Source organism: Pteropus medius, unplaced genomic scaffold (genome assembly GCF_902729225.1).
Source record: "Pteropus medius unplaced genomic scaffold, Ma_sr-lr_union100, whole genome shotgun sequence".
NCBI lineage: Eukaryota > Metazoa > Chordata > Mammalia > Chiroptera > Pteropodidae > Pteropus > Pteropus medius.
In genome coordinates, this window is record NW_024347855.1 from 335,621 (window position 1) to 355,473 (window position 19,853).

Below are 19,853 nucleotides of genomic sequence, written 5' to 3' on the forward strand. Positions count from 1 at the left end.
TGCTCACGGTGGCATCTGCATAGCCTGTCAGCATGCTCGAGACTGTGTGATAGGCAGGCATTTGGGCCATGATGTGGACTGGATGCCAACTGTGGCCTTGAGATACATGGGTTCTCCCTGTGCTCACTGTGCCACTGCACAGGAGTTCCCAGGGGATCCTGAAGCCCAGGACCAGTGATTCCACGTGTGCACGTGGGTGACTTCCTGCTTAGAAGCCAGGCGCGTTCACCGGGGCTGGTCCCTGACTGACCTGCATTTATTTGGTTCTTAAGTTGTGTGTCTGTTTCGTCTAATTCTGAGCTTTTGAAAAGACCTTTGAACTTGATGAAAACCTAATATATGCGAACAGCTTTTCTGCTCAGTGCTAAGAATCCAAATTCGATGGAATCCTGCATTCTTTCATCAGATCAGCACTACACAACACTCCTGGATTTTAAGACAATAGTCAATTTGCACGTGTTTTATAAGGCACAAGGCTTTTCTGACTGTGATCACAATCTATGACGTTGTTGGTTTTTAGCCGACATTTGGCACAGAGCCTGGCAAGGGGGAGGCACCATGGCTGCTGGGGATCAGTGAGCTCGAAACGGAGAGAAGGAAGAAGGTATAAAAATGAACACATAGTCCCAGCTTCCAGCAGCTTGCAGCCTAACCAGGAACTCTGGAGGGCATGGATACAGTTTACCCCAAAACAGTGGTTACCATGGGGAATGAGAATGCTGGAGGCCAAGTTGCCAACAGCCACCAGTTTAGCTGTTGAGAGACAGATGTCAGAGACCCATTCTACTGACTCTGTTCTTCATTAAAGAGGAGGAAGCTTGATTTTCTGAGAGATATTTAAGTGGACAATTTGAAATCCAACAAAAGCAAGGGCCGGTGGAATCGGGAAGGCTGCGCAGCCCCGAAGGCCAGCCACCCCAAGGCGCTGTTTGTCCTGGCCTCAGCCAGGGCAGTATTTCACAGCAGGGGGGCAGCGGCCAAGCTTTTATTGGTTAAACAGAACATGGGGGCCAAGATTGCTAGGAGAAAACAATGGCTCAGGGCCTAAGAAGGCTTTTCAGAACTGTTTTCCACTTTTCCTTCAAGCAGCTGAAGGTCCTCAGGGATAAGGCATTGCGGGAAGCCTGACGCCACTGGGACCGACCCCACCGACCCGGGAGGTAGGAGGCAAGACCCCAGGGAGGCAGGAGAACAGTCCCTCTCTCCAAAGCCAGGATCTCAGGCTTGGCTGAGAGGAGGGTTTTAAGATCAATTGTGCTGTTAGCACTAAAGAAGAGAGTTTGGCTGGAGGAGGGAAGAATGTGCTCTCTCCTTTGAGTTGGTAGGAAGGAAGAGCTGAAAGCTGGGCTTGCCTCAAAGATGCTTCCCTGTGGCCTGATCAGCTCCCCAAAGGGCCGTACCATGTCCTCACCCTCGTGGCAAGAAAGGCCCCATTTTAAGATGTGAGCTCTGTTCCTATTACATTTCCTCCCAGCTGGTTTCTAGACACCTCTAGGCAGGGCACCTAGCAAGCGGCACTGCGTCACCAATTAGTTAGTTCTGAGTTAGTTCACCTGTGACTCTGTCAGGACCCAGGAGCCTGGCCAGTCATCCTAGGCTGGAGCACTGTGCAGAGCAGGGGAAGCCCATTGCTGGGCTCTCATGGAAAGCTGGGCCCAGGTGATGTGAAGGAAAGTAGGATCCAGACACGGCACCACAGCCAGAGGGACCAGGTTGGCGAAGCCTATAGGGAGGATGCACTGGGTATGCGGGAGCCACCCAGGGAGCAGAGAGAGATTAGGTTGAAAGGTCAGGGTAACACCAGGCTACCCAGGGCCTTGAATGACAGATAAGAAAGAAGAAGCTGGGAGCCGGGAGGAGTTTTAAAGGAGAATGGTGCCATGGAGAAATCAGAAGGCAGAACTTGCTGCACTTCGAGGACACCCTGCACTGGACAGCTCCAAGAGGGATGCTGGCCTTCCTGGACTGACCACTGGAGAACTGGAGAATAGCCAAGAGAAACTGACCCTGGGCCATCTGGTCACCATGATATCACCATTACAATAGACAGATGGATGGGACAGAACAGAGATTCCCAAAATAGACCACTCAGATAGGGTCAATTGATTCTGGACAAAGGTGCCAAGACCATTCAATAGGAAAGAATTATCTTTCAACAAGGATCATTTGGACATTCATGTGCAACAAAATGAAACAAAATCCTCAAAAATTTTACCTCATACCACATACAAAAATTAACTTGAAACAAATCATAAATCTAAATAAAACTTCTATAAGAAATAGAAGATAAAATCCCAGTAACTTTTAATTTGGGAAATATTTCTTAAATATGACGCAAAAGTTCAAACTACGTGAAAACGGCAATAAATTAAACCTCAACAATCTTAAACTTCTGCCCCTCAAGGGACACCAAAGAAAGCGAAAATGCAAACCACAGCGTGGACGAAAATATTTTCAAAACATATTTCCAACAAAGGATTTTCTCTAGAATATATAAAGTAGTCTTACAACTCAATAATAAGAGACAGACAATTCAATTTAAAAACAGGCAAAAGATTTGAAAGGACATGTCACCAAAGAAGATATATGGATGGCAAAGAAGCACACAAAAAGATTCTGAACATCGCTAGTCATCAGGGAAACACAAATTAAAACCACAAGAAGATACCACTACAAACCCACTAGAATGGCTAAAATTTGAAAGACTGACCAGCCAAGTGTTGGGAAGGATGTGGAGCAAATGGAACTCACGTAGACTGCTGGCAGGACTGTAAAATAATAAAACCACCTTGGAAAATAGTTAGACAGTTTCTTAAAATATTAAACATGTGACCATATGACCCAGACATTCCATTTTTAGATATGTCCACACAAAGACTGGTACATGAATGTTCATAACGGCTTTACTTTTAATAGCTAAAATCTGGAAGCAACCCAGATGTTCACCAACAAGTGAGTGGGTAAACCAATTAATATAGCCACACAACAGAATGCTACTCAGCATTAAAAAGAAATGTGAATCTGAAAATAATTACACTATGTGAACAAGGTCAGGCAATAAAAGCGCTCATACTGCATTATTCCATTTATAAAGAATTCCAGAACATGAAAATTAATCTACAGTGACAGGTTAGTGTTGCCTGGGCAGAAGCAAGGTGGGAGCAGGCGGAAGCTTTGGGAGTGACAGATGTGTTCATAATCATCTTGATTTTGGTAACAACTTTTTGGGTGTATCTCTTATGTCAAAACTTATCAAACTGTACATCTTAAATATGTGCATTTTATTGCATGTCAAATATACCTCAATAAAGCTGAAAAATGGACAAAAAAACCCCTTCACAACAAGTGACATTCAATTGTAATGAGAAGGATTTAGGTCAGTAGAATGAAAAATTCTTTAACAGAGGAGATGGGTCCCTGGAGGAAAATCTCACAATTTTAGCACTGCGTGGGTGTGATTAAATTTTAGGACAAGGAGTGGACGCAAATTATGCTAGTGGCCCATGTAGTCACTTCGACGTTACTTCTGGGAAGTGACATAGAAATAATAGAACAGTCAGAACTTCTGATTTTGGAATGTTCTGCACTTTACTGTGCGGGCGGAGGGACTCCCAACAACAGGAGGGCACATCTCTCCCAAGTAGATGTTTCTCTCTGTCCCCATGGCCCCTCCCTTAATCATTCCTCATCTTCTCTTGCATCGACAATTCCAAAGTCTGCACACTGGAGAAAGGAGGCACATTGTCACATCCGCACAATGGAATTCAGCCCAGTAAAGACAGAGTAACTACAAAATGAATCCCACAGATATAAGTTAAAGGGAAGGAACCAAAGTCCAAAGAGTGCACAGTTGCACTCCTTCTGTATGAAGGCTCAGGACAGGTGAAAGGAGCCTTGTGTGATAAACTTGGTACCGGGCCAGCCCTGTGTGGGGTGAGAGGAAACCTTGGGGGTGCTGGGATGTCCTGAATCTTGATCAGCCCTTACATTTCAACAGAAAAGTTTGCTCAATAAATACTCACAAATACATACAAGCTGCCTCACTGGTCTCCCTCTTTAATCTACCCCCACTCACCCAGATGACCTCTCAACACCCCCGCCCTCTCCAAATCATCCTGCCAGTGTCTATCTGTAGTGGTCGCAGGTCCCCAGCCTGGTCCTAGAGGCCAGCTGTGAATGCCCCACTCACTTCCCTCCTGTCTCCTGCCCTCCTCCTCCATCCTCCTCCATAGTCAGTCCACCTGGCCATGGGCTCCTCCAGGCCGCTGGCTGGCCTTCAATGCCTGCTCTCTCTGGGATCATCCCTGGCAGGGCTAAGTTGGCATCTTCATTGCTACGAGCTTGGAGTGCATCTCAGCAGCACTCAGCTGGTCTATGACCTTGTTTTCAGGCTTTCCTGGTGGCGAGGCGCAGAGGGGAATTTACCTTAGAAAGAGGCATGTAGTCACAGCATGGGGTTCTACAGATGCCAAGAATAGAGGCTGCAGAGTGGATTGAGGTTCTATGGCCCTGGGACCCCACTCTCAAGAGAGTAGAGGACCCCCTAGTCCTCTGGGATGAAGGGGACCCATCAGAGAAGAGACCATGAAGAGAGCTGTGCTTAGCCTAGTGATCGCATCCAACACTTTTAAGAGAGGTCCATCGCAGACGTAAGAGAGTGACCAAACTCAGAGATTAGAAATTGTGCCTCATCGGCTGTTTGTATTGTCTACAGTAAATGAAAGAAAACAGTTTGTCAATAAATATTTGTCAAATCGGAGCTGTCATTCATGTGATAGGAAAAAGCTAAGACACATGCCCAGAATCACCAAGAGATAAACAAGCCAGGACTTTCTGTGGCCACGTGTTCAGTTCCAAAGTGCCGAATCCTTGGGAGAGGGCTCGACAGTCGTCTCTCCTTGGCAGCCCCACAGTGCCCACTGCACCTGGAGCCTTGACAAATTTCCCTGCCAACGGGGAGGCGGTGGAGGGGAACGGGGGTTTTGCTCAGTGGACCATGGTGGCGGTGTTGCGGGTGGCGGCAGGCAGGCAGGAGCACAGGTGATAGTTGCTGTAGATGAGAGGTGCTGTGTTTGTTTACATGCCTTTAATCCCCCAGGTTCCTTTGATTTGGGTGCTGTTATTACTCCCACTTTACAGATGAGGAAACTGAGGTTCAAAGAAATCAAGTAACAAGCCCAGTAACAAGGTTAAGATCCCAGTAAATAAATGCAGCATCATTCAGAGCAATAGTTCTCAAAGTGGGGTTCCTGAACCAGCAGCAGCACCTTGACTGTATTAGGAATGCAAGTTCAATGATGGAACCACAGAAGAGAAGCATCGCGGGCCCTAGGTCACACAGTGTGAGATTCTTTCTAGGTAACATCAATTTTCTTGGGAGAAAGAAGGTAGCCGAGTGCCACGGCAAGGTGGGAGCTACATAGCCCAATACCAGGCTGTTGGGTGGGAAAGCTGCGTAAATAAATGTGATACGAGACCACCAGAAAATACCCTCTGGCACCCAGTATTCCTTATATTCTGTCATGTAATTTCATTCTGCTGGTGTTGCCAACCCCTACCACGCCTTACATGGGACCCTCAGACAGAATTAAACCATCGATTCTGGCTAGGGAGGCCAGGGCTTAGCTTCTTCTGACCTTGACCTAAATCCCAGCCTCTCTAACCAAACACGTGGACTTCTCTTTCGTGTCCAGCCCTTTCTCATCCTGGACCAAAGTGTGGAGCACGGTGATCCAGGGAACAAGATGTTCAATGTCAGCATCAGAGGTCACTGAGAGAAATGCATCAAGACCAAGATGAGAAACAGACTTTCGTGGGAAGCCAGGAGCATTAGGGCTCTTGTAGGGTTCAGCCTTCTCATTTCAGACAAGATAACACAGATCATGAGATTTATAAACACTTTCTGTGTGCCAGGAATGTGCTAAACTCACCAGATTGCAACTGCCCATGAGGTGGGTAGCCTTCTTGTGTCCATTTTACAGATGAGGAAACTGGGGCTGAGGGACGTTCGATGGCCTGCCAGGGTCTCACTGCTGCTGCTGAGAAATCACCTGGTTAGCTGGGCCTCCTTGGGGCTGGCCTCCCTGTAGGCTTGCTTCGGCCTTCTGTTTCTGTTTCCTTCTTCACCTCTCAGGACTGGACTCTGCTCTAGGCCGACCCTCCCTTACCTCCATCCATCTGGCCACAGTGTCAGCTTCAAGGGAAGCTCTGGCTCCTGTCTGTGAGGAGAGGACTCAGTGGGCTCAGACACGCTCCACCATGCCTGGGCTCCACGTCCCACACACAGGCCCTGCTCATGCTCATCCTCCTCCACAGATGGGTAAATGACCCCCATGACTCACTCTATCTGCACAAGCTTTCTTCCCTGGTTCAGTGCCTCTAATGAGCTCTTAAAAACAAAAATCTCCAGCCTCGCAGGTCAGGAACGCAATCACCTTCTCTGATGGCAAATTCCTGGTCTCGGCTGCGGTCTAGGCAGAGACCTCTCCTGCTTCACGTGTCCTGGAATAGTGCTGAGTGTGCTTCTGGCTGGGAAGACATGATAAATCACCACTTACAAGGATAAACAAAAATTCCATTTCCCTTTTAACTACTTTGGGCCACGTTTAGAGTTAATGTTTCAAAACATCTGGAGAAACACGGTGGTTTTTCTTCCAAGAACCTCCACAGAGTTTTTGTGGGTTACCGCACAGTGTCAATGCACATTCTTTTATCAGAAAAATGGGCCTGAGGTGAAAATGATTCTCATAGACTGCCCTTCTCAAGAAGTCCAGGCTCGCGTGTGCATATTTCCAGGAGACTTGCTAGAGAATTGTCCTGGGATGTTGACAAAGTTGGACATAGAAAGCAGTTTGACCATCCAAGGCCAGTGGAGTAACCACCCCCCATTAAATAACCACCTAAAACCAGGGCACCCATGGGGACTATTTGGCTTCTGTTGGTGTGTATGATGCTGCGCTTGGCCTCAGGAACTGGAAACTCTGGCAAATTCAGACATGACCAAATCTAACTTAGTCATCATTGCTTATTACTTTTGGTCTTGCTGAAGCAGGAATGACTGCTGTGCATGTGTGCCCAGCCCTGGAGATTTGCTCCCTGCCATGGAGATTTGCTCCACAGAAGGGCTGCCTGTCGGGGAGAGGGATGGGGTGGAGGTCTCTTCACCAAAAAGTATCTCGAGGCCCTCAAGGGGCGTTTGGATGGTAAGTCTCAGACTTAAGAAATTCAGACCTGGGGAGGGGAAGGAGGGGAAGACTGACTGGGTGGGATGGAAGGATCGACCGTCTGGAGATAGCATAACTGCTATCATTTCCTGCCCCAGAGTTCTCGTTGGTCTGCTCCAGCCAGAGAATACCAGCACCAGCAGCAGCTTACCCCATACATAATGATGCCTGTCCCATGAGCCCTTACTAAGGGATTTTGTCGACCAGAGTCTGTATCTCCAGCCTCCATAGCAGACAGCCAGAAGCTGCATCCATGAGCTCCACTCAAGCAATCGATGTACTCCTCATCGAATAAGACCCAAGGGGTCAATATTTTCCACCACAGGTAAATGAGATGGTATTTTTGTTAGACAGGACTTTGCAAGCCTCAAACAGCCAGTGGTAACAACGGCTATAAGGTCCAAGCTCTGACCTTGGCCTGGAGGTTGAAGGCACAGAGAAGACACAGGCAGGGATGGTCAAATACTCCTCAGAGTTCGTGGAGCAAGTCAAAGGTAGTGTCTTCCACAGTCCTCTGCCTCTAGGGATGATCTGGTCCCTGAAGGCCCCGATACGGCAGCTAAACGAGAACAGGAAGTGTCAAGGGGAGTGAGTGTAAAGTGATTTGCTCTATAACCTGAAATGATCTAATAACTTGCCATTGCAAATGTAAAAACAGATTCACTCATAAATATAACTCTTTTCCCCCCCCCCATACATTTTATTGAGGTAAAATTCATATAACAAACAGCTATTTTAAAGTGTACAATTCAGCGGCATTTAGTGCATTCGCAATGTTGTGTAACCACCACCTCTCTCTAGTTTTCAAACATTTTCAAAACATTCACCGCAGAAAAACACCCAATAATCATTAAGCAACTATTTCTCATTCCCCTTCCCCCCAGCCCATGGCAACAATCAGTTGGGATTCCGTCTCTATGGATTTGTGTATTCTGGATATTTCATATAAAAGGAAGCATGCAATATGTGAACTTCTGTGTCTAACTTCTTTCACTGAGCATAATGTTTTTGAGGTCCATATAAGTTTTAGCATGTATCAGTACTTCATTCCTTTTTATAGATGAATAATATTCCATTTTATAGTTATACCACAGTTTATTTAACTGTTTATCTGTTAATGGACTTTTGGCTATTGTGAATAATGCTGCTATAAACATTTATGTACAAGTTTTTGTGTGGATATACATTTTTGTCTCTTGAATATATACCTATGAATTGAATTGCTGGTTCATAGGCTACTTCTATGCATAAATTTTATGAGGAACAAATAAACTGCTTTCCACAGAAGCTGTACCACTTTACATTCTTACCTGTAATACATGAGAGTTCCTATTGCTCCACATTTCTTTCTTTTTCCATTTAAAAAAAAAAAACTATAGTCATTCTCGTGGGTGTGAAGTGGCATCTCACTGGAGTTTCAATTTGCATTTCCTTAATGTCTAATGATTCTGAACATCTTTGCATGTGCTTATTGGCCATTTTTATGTTCTATCGGGAAATGTCTATTCGAGTCCTTTGCCCATTTTAAAAATTGAGTTTTCTTTATGTCGTTGAGTTGAAATTGTTCTTTATATATTCTGGTTACTGAATCCTTATTAGATATATGATTGCAAATATTTCCACCATTCTGTAGGGTTGTTTTTACTTTCTTGATAAAGTCTTTTGACACATAAAATTTTTAATTTTTATGAAGTCCAATGTATCTCTTTTTTTCTTTAGTTGCCAGTGCTTTTGGTGCCAAATCTAAGAATACATTGGCAAATCCAAGGTTATGAAGTTTTACTCCTATTTTCTTCTAATAATAATATAAGTTTTAGCTTTTAAATTTAGATTATTGATCCATTTAGAGCTAATTTTTATATATGGAATGAGGTAGAGGTCCAAATTCATTTTTTGGTATGTGATCATACAGTTGCCTCATCTGTCGAAGAAACTATTTTCCTCCATTGAATGGTCATAGCACCCTTCTTATATATCAGTTGGTCCTAAATATTTGAGTTTATTTCTGGACTCTCGATTCTATTTTATTGGTTTTGATTACTATAGCTTTGCAATAAGTTTCGATAGAGAAGCATAAATTCTTCAACTTCATTCTTTATCAATAGTGTTCAGATTATTCAACATCATTTACAATTCCACATAAATCTGAGGATTGGTTTTTCATTTCTGTAAGAAAGGCCATTGGAATTTTCCTAATTCGTGTGTGTGTATGGTAGGATTGCATTGAATCTGTAAATCACTTTGGAAGGTATTCCATCTTAATAATATCATCTTTCAATTCATGAACATTTATGTCTTCTTTAATTTCTTTCAGCAATGTATCATAGTTTTCAGCATATGAGTCTTCAACTTGTTAGTTAAATTTACATTTAGGTATTTTGTTCTTTTAGATGGTACCATAAATGGTATTATTTTCTTAATTGTCTTTTTGGATCGTTCATTGGTATGTATAGAAACGCAACTCATTTTTGTGTCTTGATCATGCACCCTGTAACTTTGTTGAATTTGTTTATTAGCTTTAGTAGGTATTTTTTGTGGATTTAAAATTTTTTTCTGTATATGGAATCAAGTCATCTGAAAACAGAAATAGTTTTACTTCTTCCTTTACTATTTTGATATCTTTTATTTCTTTTTCTTGTTTAATTCCTTTGGCTGCAGACCTATAATACAATGTTACATACAGTGGTGGAAGCAAACATCCTTGTCTGTTCCCAATATTAGAAAGAAAACTTTCAGTCTTTTACCATTGAGCATAATGTTAGCTGTGGGGTTTTTTGTAAATATCCTTTATCATGCCTTCTATTCTCAACTTGACGTTTTTATCAAGAGTGCTGGATTTTGTCAAATGCCTTTTTTGCATTTAGATGACTGTTTTTTTCTTCCCTCATTCTGCTAGCATAGCGTATTACATTGATTGGTTTTCTTATGGCGAACGACCCTTGTGTTTCTGGGATAAATTCCACTTGGTCATGGAGTATAATCTTTTTTATGTCTTGCTAGATATGGTTTGCTTGTATTTTTTTTTTTTGAGGATTTTTGTTTTTATATTCATAAGAGATATTGGTCTGTAGTTTTCTTGTGGTATCTTTGGCTTTGTTACTAGGGTAATTAATATTGGCCTCACAGAATGTGTTAGGAAGTGTTGCCTCTTCCATTTTTTGGAAGAGTTTGGGAAGAATTGATGTTAATTCTTCTTTAAATGTTTGGTAGAATTTGCCATGGAGCCATCTGGTCCTGGACTTTTTTCTTTGTTGGAAGGTTTTTGATTCCATCTCTTTATTTCATATAAATCTGTTGAGATTTTTAAAATTTCTTCTTTAGTCAACTTTGGTCACTTATATGTTTTTAGGAATTTGTCCATTTCTTGAAGATTATCAAATTTATTTGATATTATTGATATAAGAGCATACAATAGCCTACTCTGATATTTCTTTTACTTTCTGTCTGATTGGTAATAATGTCCTCACTTTCATTTATGTTTATATTATTCATGTCTTCTCTCTTCTTTTCTTAGTATAGCTAATTTCTGGACTCTTTGTTAGGGCTTGCCAACTTTGTTGATCTTTTTGAAGAACCAATTTTTGGCTTTGTTTTCTATTGTTTTATATTCTTTATTTCATTTATTTTTGCTCTAACCTTAACTGTTTCCATCTTTCTGCTGCTTCTCTTTTGTTTTGTTTTGTTTTCTAGTTCCTTAAGGTATACAGTTAGGTCGTTGATTTGAATCTTTATTTTTTTAATATAGCTGCTTATAGCTATAAATTTCCCTCTGAGCACTGCTTTTGTTGCATCTTATAAGTTTTGGTATCCTGTGTTTCCATTTTATTCTTCTTTAAGTATTTTCTAATTTCTGTGGTGATTTTTTTTGTGCTCCATTGGTTGTTTAAGAGTATTTTATTTAATATCCATATATTTTTAAATACTCCTGTTTTCTTTCTGTATTGATTTCTTGTTTCATTCCATTGTGGTCAGAGAAGATAGTGCATATGATTTTAATTTTTAAAAATTTACTAGAATTGTTTTATGAACTAACATGTGGTCTACTTGGAGAATACTTCATGTGGAGTTAGGAAAGAATGTATAGTCTGCTGTCGTTCCTTGGAGCATTCTTTACATAGCTGTTTGATCTCACTGGTTTATAGTATTGTTCAAGTCCTCTAGTTCCTACTTGATCATTTTTAAAGGTTCTATTATTGAAAGTGAGAGAATAATACTCTTTTTGATCTATCTAACAAATGTGGCTCAGCAAACATTTATCAACCCAATGAATTAATTCACAATGAGTTATATATGTGGTCAATGGTAAACATTCAGAGACCAATTATTGATTCATTTACATAACAATATCTGTTGCTGCCCACAATGTATTATACAGGAATATAAAAATGAATAATCTATTGCTCAGATGAGTAGAGTAGAGAAGACTTGTCTACCAGTAACCATACAGTAAGGCATAATAGCCTAAGAGCTGTAAGAGAGGTACAGATAATTGGTATTGAAAATTTAAAGAACTAGTTGAAGAAATTTTCTGGGCTTTACATGAAAAGTTGACCTTAAATTCCAGGAAGAGGGAATAGAAGCAAAGGCCAGAAGTCCAATAAATGACACTTGACTAGAGGTTAGCAAGTATTGGCCAGTGTGGGACCAAAGAGCATGGCAAAGGGAGGAGTGAGAGACCAAACAGCAAGCTTATAGGAGGCAAAGAATGGAAAGCTTCGACGGCTGGGCTTTGTCATTTATTCTGGAAGTAGAGACCCTGGGAAGCGTTTTGCAGAGAGGGACCATGGTGAGAGCATGCCTTGTTGAGAGAACATTTGTTTATTTGAAATCACGCAAGAAAACAGGGAGGAGTGAGACCAGTGACAAGGTAGTTGTAAGTCTATCCAGACAGGTGAATTTGTCAAAGTGGGGGGTTGTCATGAGAGAATGTTAGAGAAGAGACTACAGCAAAGGACAAAGCCTGGGATTTATCTTCACCAGGCTGTAAGAGTGATAGAAGTGAGAGAAAAGAGACTTCAGGGAGATGGGAGGGAGGCAGGGCGGGGCAGATTATTCATGAACCAGGGGTCAAAACACTTCAAGCTGAAGAGAGGGATCATTTATTTAGTAAGGAACAGTATTAGGCTGAAAAAAACCCCAGAACTGAAGATGAACAGGTCTGCACTGACTCCTGAGGACAGTTTTAACATTGGTGTGGAGGAAGCCAGTGTGCGAAACATGATATGGAAGCCTGCACAGTTGAAGGACAGAAGGTATGGGGACAGAAAGCTTTGCTAAAACCCTTTACTGCTTCCATTTGCCCTTGGCTAATTAGTCAGTACACAACACAATAGCATCTTTCCTAGGACAAGAGAAAAAGAAAACCCCAGAAGCATTCTAAAAGGACAGTGCTGTGGGCTTCCCGGTGGCAGTATGGCTGTCCACTGAGGACTCAAGGCAACTGGGGAACATTAACAGGAGGTAGGACCGCTATACTCAGAAAAGTCCTTTGTCTGTACGAGTAAAACTGGCACTGGTGTCACCTGATGAATTCTCAACTAATTCTTTTTCCCCTTCTACCATTCCTTGGATGTACTATCTACTCTCTGCTTCTTTTGCTCCCCAGATCTTCCTGCTTCATAGCTGGGTCAACAGGGTGCCACTAACAGCTTTGGTGAGCTATTTAACCCCCTCACTCCCACCCCAGGCAGGGAGAAGAGCAGCAAGTCATGTGTCTCTGAATCCTGACCCTAGGCGTGAGTTACGATTAGAGCATACCTATGTAATATGAATGGCAACATGCACTTTGACAAATGGCAAGTTCTAACCACAGAGCTCCTTCGAGCTATCCAGGGGTAGATGAATAGTGGCAGCCTTAACAAGGGGTCCAGTGTTCATGAAGGAATTAGGTTAGTTAATCCTGCCAGCATCCATTTAGGAAATTAGCCCTTTCTCTGCATGAAGGAGTAGACACCATCAGGCCATGAAAGAATTCATTTGTCTTCAAAATTTGTTTGTTTTCAAACTTGCCTTTGGGAAACCAGTTCCTGATTAGCCGAGCAAGTTTGATAAGGTATTCTGAACTGACTGGAGAACATAGGCTGAAATTACATACTTCCTTTGTGAAGAACCTTCAGAAAAATCTCTAATCCCATTTTAAGACTTTCTCTGTTAGGAGAAAATTTACCGGACCTAACTAATGTTGATATACAAAGGCCAAGGGGGAGCACATGACTCAACTCCAACAAGCAATGGATGCATCCCTCTAGGGCCTGGGGCTACAGAGCTTGGGTGCAACTTCTCGAGTGCAGGGATTTGTGTCTGTTTTCACTATTTGTCCCCAGGTTCAGAAATGTGCTGGCCCACCTTAGATGTACAATGAATGCTTGTATAGATGAAAGACAGTGGGCTCAAGGTGAGACTCCTACTCAGATCATTTGTGAGTTAAGGATCTAGTACCTTAACTAGGAATGAATTAAAGAAAACACAACCTTTTTCGAAAGCTGGCTGTTATGGACTGAATTGTTTTCTCCCAAAATTTATATATTGAAACCCTAACCCACAATACGGCATTAGGATATTGGGCCTTTGGGAGATAATTAGATGAGGTCATGAGGGTGGAGCCTCCATGGGATTAGAAGAGAAGGACACCAGAGTTCCCTCTCTCTACCATGGGAGGACACAGGAAAAAGGTGGCCATCTGTAAGCCAGCAAGAAGGCCCTCGCCAAGAACCAAATCTGCCAGCACCTTGATCTTGGAATTCCCAGCCTCCAGAACTGTGAGAAGTAAATTTCTGTTGTTTAGGCTGCCAGTGTGTGATATTTTATTATGGCACCTGGAGCTGGCTGAGACACTTGCTCACCCTAGAGTCAATATTTGTGGTGTCATTGCTCTCAGAGGATCGTGGCAATTTCTTTTCCCAGCACAAATGAAATCAAATTAAGCCAAACGCATTAAGAATACCCAGAGACAGGACCAGTGCTTCAAGACCTCTGGATGGAGGTTACTTGGTAAAATGTTTCATCATACACAGTTTTCAGCCAAAATTCACTGGTAGTTTTCCAAAAATGCCAAAGAAAAAGCGAACAATTGAGAGAGGATCTCTATTTTACAAATGGAAATTTTACAGCATCATAAGTGTAAGCAATTTATTAAAAGAAGAAGAAGAGGGAGGAAGAGGATGAGGAGGAGAAGGAAGAGGAGGAGGAGGAGGAGGAGGAGGAAGAGGACGAGGAGGACGAGGAGGACGAAGAGGACGAGGACGAGAAGAAAAATACTATTCTGGTTTTGAATCTAAGACTGCTTTTCAAAGGATTTCTTTCAAGTTACTTGCTGAGGACAAAAATAATGGTGGACTTGCTTTCTCAGCCAGAAAGTATATCAAGTCAAAAACAAAAACAAAAACAAAAACAAAATCAAAAACTGGTTTTTGAATCAGAGAGATTGGGTTCAATTCCTAGCACCTGAAAAATTACTTTCAAGTTTGCAATTGGTTCCAAAAAAATTATGAGTCAACTATAAAAATAGAATAAAGATGTTTTCTGACATTCAAGTTCTCAGAATATTTACCTCCCCCCGACACACTTTTTTGAGAAGTTACTTCAGTATGTTCTCCAGCAAAATGAAGGAGAAAATAAAGAACAAGGAAGACCTGGAATCCAACTCAGAAAAACTGTGAAGGGAAGTCCTAAAATGACGATTGTGCATCAGGTTTACAGAGCAAATAGCCCAACTGGAGCAGAACGATAGCTGGCTTCAAGAGGGGCTTACCTTCAGAGGAAAACAGGAAGGAATTAGTGGACTATTTGACATAATCAAGAAGAGGAATAAAAGCTACAGGAAGAGAATATAAACAAATATGAGAACATATTATGAGAAAAAAAGTTGAAACTATCAGGGTAGACAAAGCAGGGAAATGGTGTTTACAGAAGGAAAAATTAATTATAGTGCTTTCTTGGCTCAGCAGTAAATAATATTTACATAGCCATTAAAATATGAATACTATTTATGGAGGTAACTAAAAATAAAGATTAATTATAGTGGGAATATGGGAGTGTGGAAGATGAAGCTAAAACATCTATTGCAGCAAGAAATAAGTAGATATTGTCCATAACTAATAAATCAAGGAATAAAAATAGAAGCATATGATTTAGTAATATAAAAGTAGCGACCAGAAGAAACGGCTTAAAGTTAAAAGTAGTTGGTGTTGCAAAAAGGGAATTGAGACATGGTTAGGAGGAAGACATCTCATTGTCAATTCCAGGCAAGCATTTTGGTCCTGTTTTATTTTATAGTGTGATTGTATTTTACATATACAACTATTTTAATTAAAATGTAATAAGATAAGTCATAAAAATAAAACAAAACCTCCTGGTTCCACTATCAGCAGTTTAGCTTCTCTGAGCCCCAGTGTCCTCGTCTACAAGGGAAGTCTCATCCTCACCTGGCAAGAGCACCATGAAGATGAGAGAGATGCTGAAGCCACCAGCGAGCCTGGGCAACCAAGACTCTTGATTAATGTGATCCCTGTGCCAAAAAATAAGAATGGCTATGTTCTAGTACCAGGAAAATCCATTTAAAATACAGTATGTTGCAATATGCTTTTTTTCTACCCCCACCCCTTCCCCTTTCATTAGCTTCAAGTAAATAGTCATATGCTCCAGTCATATTGGAGGTTTGTGTTTTTGTTCATTGTGAAAGTCACCCTCCCTGGCTGGGCCCTACCCGCTGTATTCCCTCTGCTTCATCAGAATCTCCAATTCTCCAGGGCCTGGCCTGCATTGCTGCCTGCCCCTGGGTCCAAAAGAGCAACGTTATCCAGCAAAACAGTTTAGGAAAAGGCGATGTCTACTTAAACTTTTAAATGTGAACATGGGAGGTTTCCTCTTTTCATTTTTACTGCTTTTAAAAAAAACACACGTCATTTTCCAAATGGAATGTGAGCCCCTCTTCCCTAACCTCCTCCAGGAAGCCTGGCCAGCACCTCCTGTGGCAGCATCGGCTGATGAGCAGCAGCTTTCATGGCCATCTTATAGGAAGCCTGAACACATGGGTCATCCAAAAATCACAAAGCAAAACCAGAAATTGGCAGAACGGGGAAAACGTTTTCAATAAATATGACACAAAAGATTGATAGCTATATTTCAGATTTCACATCCGCTGAAATACTTATGTGCAAAATTGCTGTGCGAGGGGTTTGGAACACTAAGAAACACACACCCGAACGGGCTCACTGAGTGGGGAGGGATGAGATCCTATGAATATGTCTCGCAAGAGCAAATAAACACAAACAGAAGAGTTTCACTAATAATCAAGGAAACGCAAATTAAATCAGATACTGCTCATTTTTTTTCAGTATTATAAAATGTGAACTCAGGGCCAGGAAACTATGGCACAAAGCGTAAACAGTGTATAAACTCTAGGAAAGCAATTTGACAAAAGGTATAGAATATAAAAATTTATGCCTTTTGACCCACTAAACCCATAGGGAATTAATTTAAATGATGAAAAGTAAAGCTATATGCATTCGTTATAAAATAGAAACAATTCAAAATGTCTAACAATAAAACAATTGAGTAAATCAAGGCATATCTATTTTATGGCTTATTATCACAAGCATAATATGTAAATGTGTAAAGATACAAAATATATGAAAAAAATCAGGATACTGAATAGTGTATAAATGTTTGAAATTGTGTAAATATATGTATATATATATGGTTAAACATGAAAAGAACAAGGAGAACTCAAAATACATAAGGCTGATAGAAAAAAGTGAGCAGCTTTTGTGTCTGCAATATTTTAATAATAAATGAAATTATCCTAATTATTAAATTATAAAATGTGACAGCTGACACTTCATATGATCTAGTCAATAACTCCTTTTTTTTAGAAGAGGAAACTTGTGGCTCAGACCTCAAGTGAATTAGCTACAGTAAAAATTCAAAGTTCTAGCTCAAGGCCTGCCCGACTCACCAAGCATGGAAAAACACGACCTGCTCCAGACTCCTCAACTGAGGCCAGATCTCTGCCTCGGCAGTTTCATGTCTCCGTTCATTAAAGCCTCGCCCATCCCTAATGATTGTCATGAAATATCACCTTCTGCAGCAAAGACTGAACTTTAACTGTGCCATCCTTCAGGGGCAGGGAGGAGAGGATAAGAACTGTGTGATGGGACTCCACACGTCCTGCATGAGGAGGCTCTTTCTTAACCTAAGCTCAGACTGTCTCTGTGAGCTCCATTTTCCACCTAAGCTCAGACTGTCTCTGTGAGCTCCATTTGCAGGCCAAGCCAACCAAGGGCCCTGAGTGGGGACGATCACACGAAGGTGGCCACACAGGGACTTTAACACTGGTGTCCAGGGCAGGCTGTCCAGGGTGGGGCTGCAGAGGAGATGGGGCAGATGCTGTTGCAGGAGGGGTTGGCCAGGCTTCTAGTAGGAGGTGAGGGGAGCGGGCCTCACATTCCATTTGGAAAATGATATTTTTTAAAAAGAACAATAAAACCTAAAGGAGGAAACCTCCACATTTTAAAGTTTAAATAGACATCGCCTTTTCCTAAGCTGTTTTGCTGGATAACGTTGCTCTTTTGGAGCTGGGTGCAGGCAGCAATGCAAGGCAGGCCCTGAAGAATTGAGAATGCTGATGAATCAAAGGGAATACGGGGGATAGGGCCTGGCCAAGAAGGTTGACTTTCACAATGAACAAAAACACAAGCCTCCAACAAGCCTCCAACCTGGAGCCATGACTATCTACTTGAAGCCCCAATGGGGTGGGTGGGGTGGAATGGGGCTATAAAGAAGAAGTCAGGCATATTGCGACACACTATATTTAAAAATGGATTTTCCTGGCAGGAGAACATAGTCATGCTTGCTTTTTGGCACAGGGATCACCTCAATCAAGAGTCTTGGATGCCGGTGCTCACTGGTGGCCTCAGTCTAGGCGCTCACCCCCACTTTGGGCTGCTGATCTCTGAGGATCCTCTGAGTTAACACTGGGGCTGGTGGGGCTCTTGGCCAGGCCCCAGTAGCTCCTGCCAGAAGATCCTGAGGCCTCCACTTATTACTGTGGAGAATCAGTTCACACTATGCCCTACGGGAGAACCCTCGGTGGGTGGGTTTCTAGGCCCAAGTTTAAAACCAAGGGGGTGGATTTACTGGAGACGCTCTAAGAGGAATCAGATGCATTGTTAAAAATCAGCCTCAACAGTGATAGAAAAATATTTGAGATGATCTTTGAAATTTATCGAGTACTTGCTATGTGCCAGGAACTAAATAAGTACTTTCCACACGTTCACTCTGTTAGACCCCTCAACGACCCTGCTGAGCTGCCACATAGCAATGCTCCAGAAGCTAATTCACATTCCCCAGCCCACCCAGATCACAAAAAGGTGAGATAAGAGCTCTACAGCATCTCCCCAGGGAACCACCCCCTAAAACACTGCCAGAGCTGCCCTGTGGCTGGAGTGGGAGCAGTGTAGGTCATGTGGGCCATGATGTCTGGGGGAAATGGGGATGCTGTCCAAGGTGGCCTTCGGGCCATTGTCTCTTAGCTTTCTTAGGTTACCCTACAGGAGGAGAGAAGGCGATCAGTCCAGGCACAGGGATGATGGATTTGGGGACACTCAAGGTGCTTGCTCCTTAAAGGAGCTCTCAAGGTTTAAGTGAGGACTCACCACAGTGTAAACCCAGTGACCGCTAGCAGGAACCTTTGGGTACCCTGGTGCCCAGGCACACACTTTAGGGAAAGTTCTTGTCCAATCGACTGGTGATGAGGCCCAACATCACACTCATGGCCCCTGCTGAGGCCCCAGCAAACAGCTGTACCATGAAGGCTGTTTAGAATCTGCACTTGTTCCAGCCCCTCTGCCAAGAATCAGACATCTCTACCAGGATGGATTTCTGCAGAGCTTCTATCAAGCAGGGCAGTTCTGTTAATCCCACTGTTTTTGTGAGTTGCTTCTTATTACTACTGGTTCTGATTGTAGCAGCTACTGAACCAGCTTGTTCTCCTCTAGAGCCAGGCTTTAGGAGTAGATCAGTATTTCCCAACAGAGAAGCTTGGGTAAAATAGCTGCATCCAGCAGCCACTGTTGGCATCCTCTGTGACCAGTCACAGGGCACTGTTCCCTCTGCTCTCCTACTGAAGGTGGGGAGTGGTTAATGATGGAAGAGATGACCCAATAGTAGTACAACAATTTCATCATGTAGCTGTGTGCATGAGTGTGTGCTCATGTGTACACACATGTATGTCTGGACATGTACATGAACTGTGCTGTGATATCTTTACCATGCAGGACTATATTCAATACCAGTAAATACATTCTACCTTCAAAGCCATCATGGAAATGCTATCTCACTAACTGTTTCACACTGTTGCAGTGAGATGGAGGCCAGCATGTTGTCTGGTTAGGATCGATGTAGAATGAAAACGAATGAATGGTGGGAGGTATCCAACATGCCTGTTTCAGCCGTGCTATTTCAAACAGTGTTAGGACTTCTTTCAGTACAAGTGACAGAGACCCAGTTCAAGCTACCTTTCATAACAATCAGAAAAAATATATCATATAAAGTATAAGAGTAGATCTTACTGGCTCAGGTGTGGCTGGATCAAAGAAGTCATTTTGACTATCTCTTGTTCACTCTATTCAT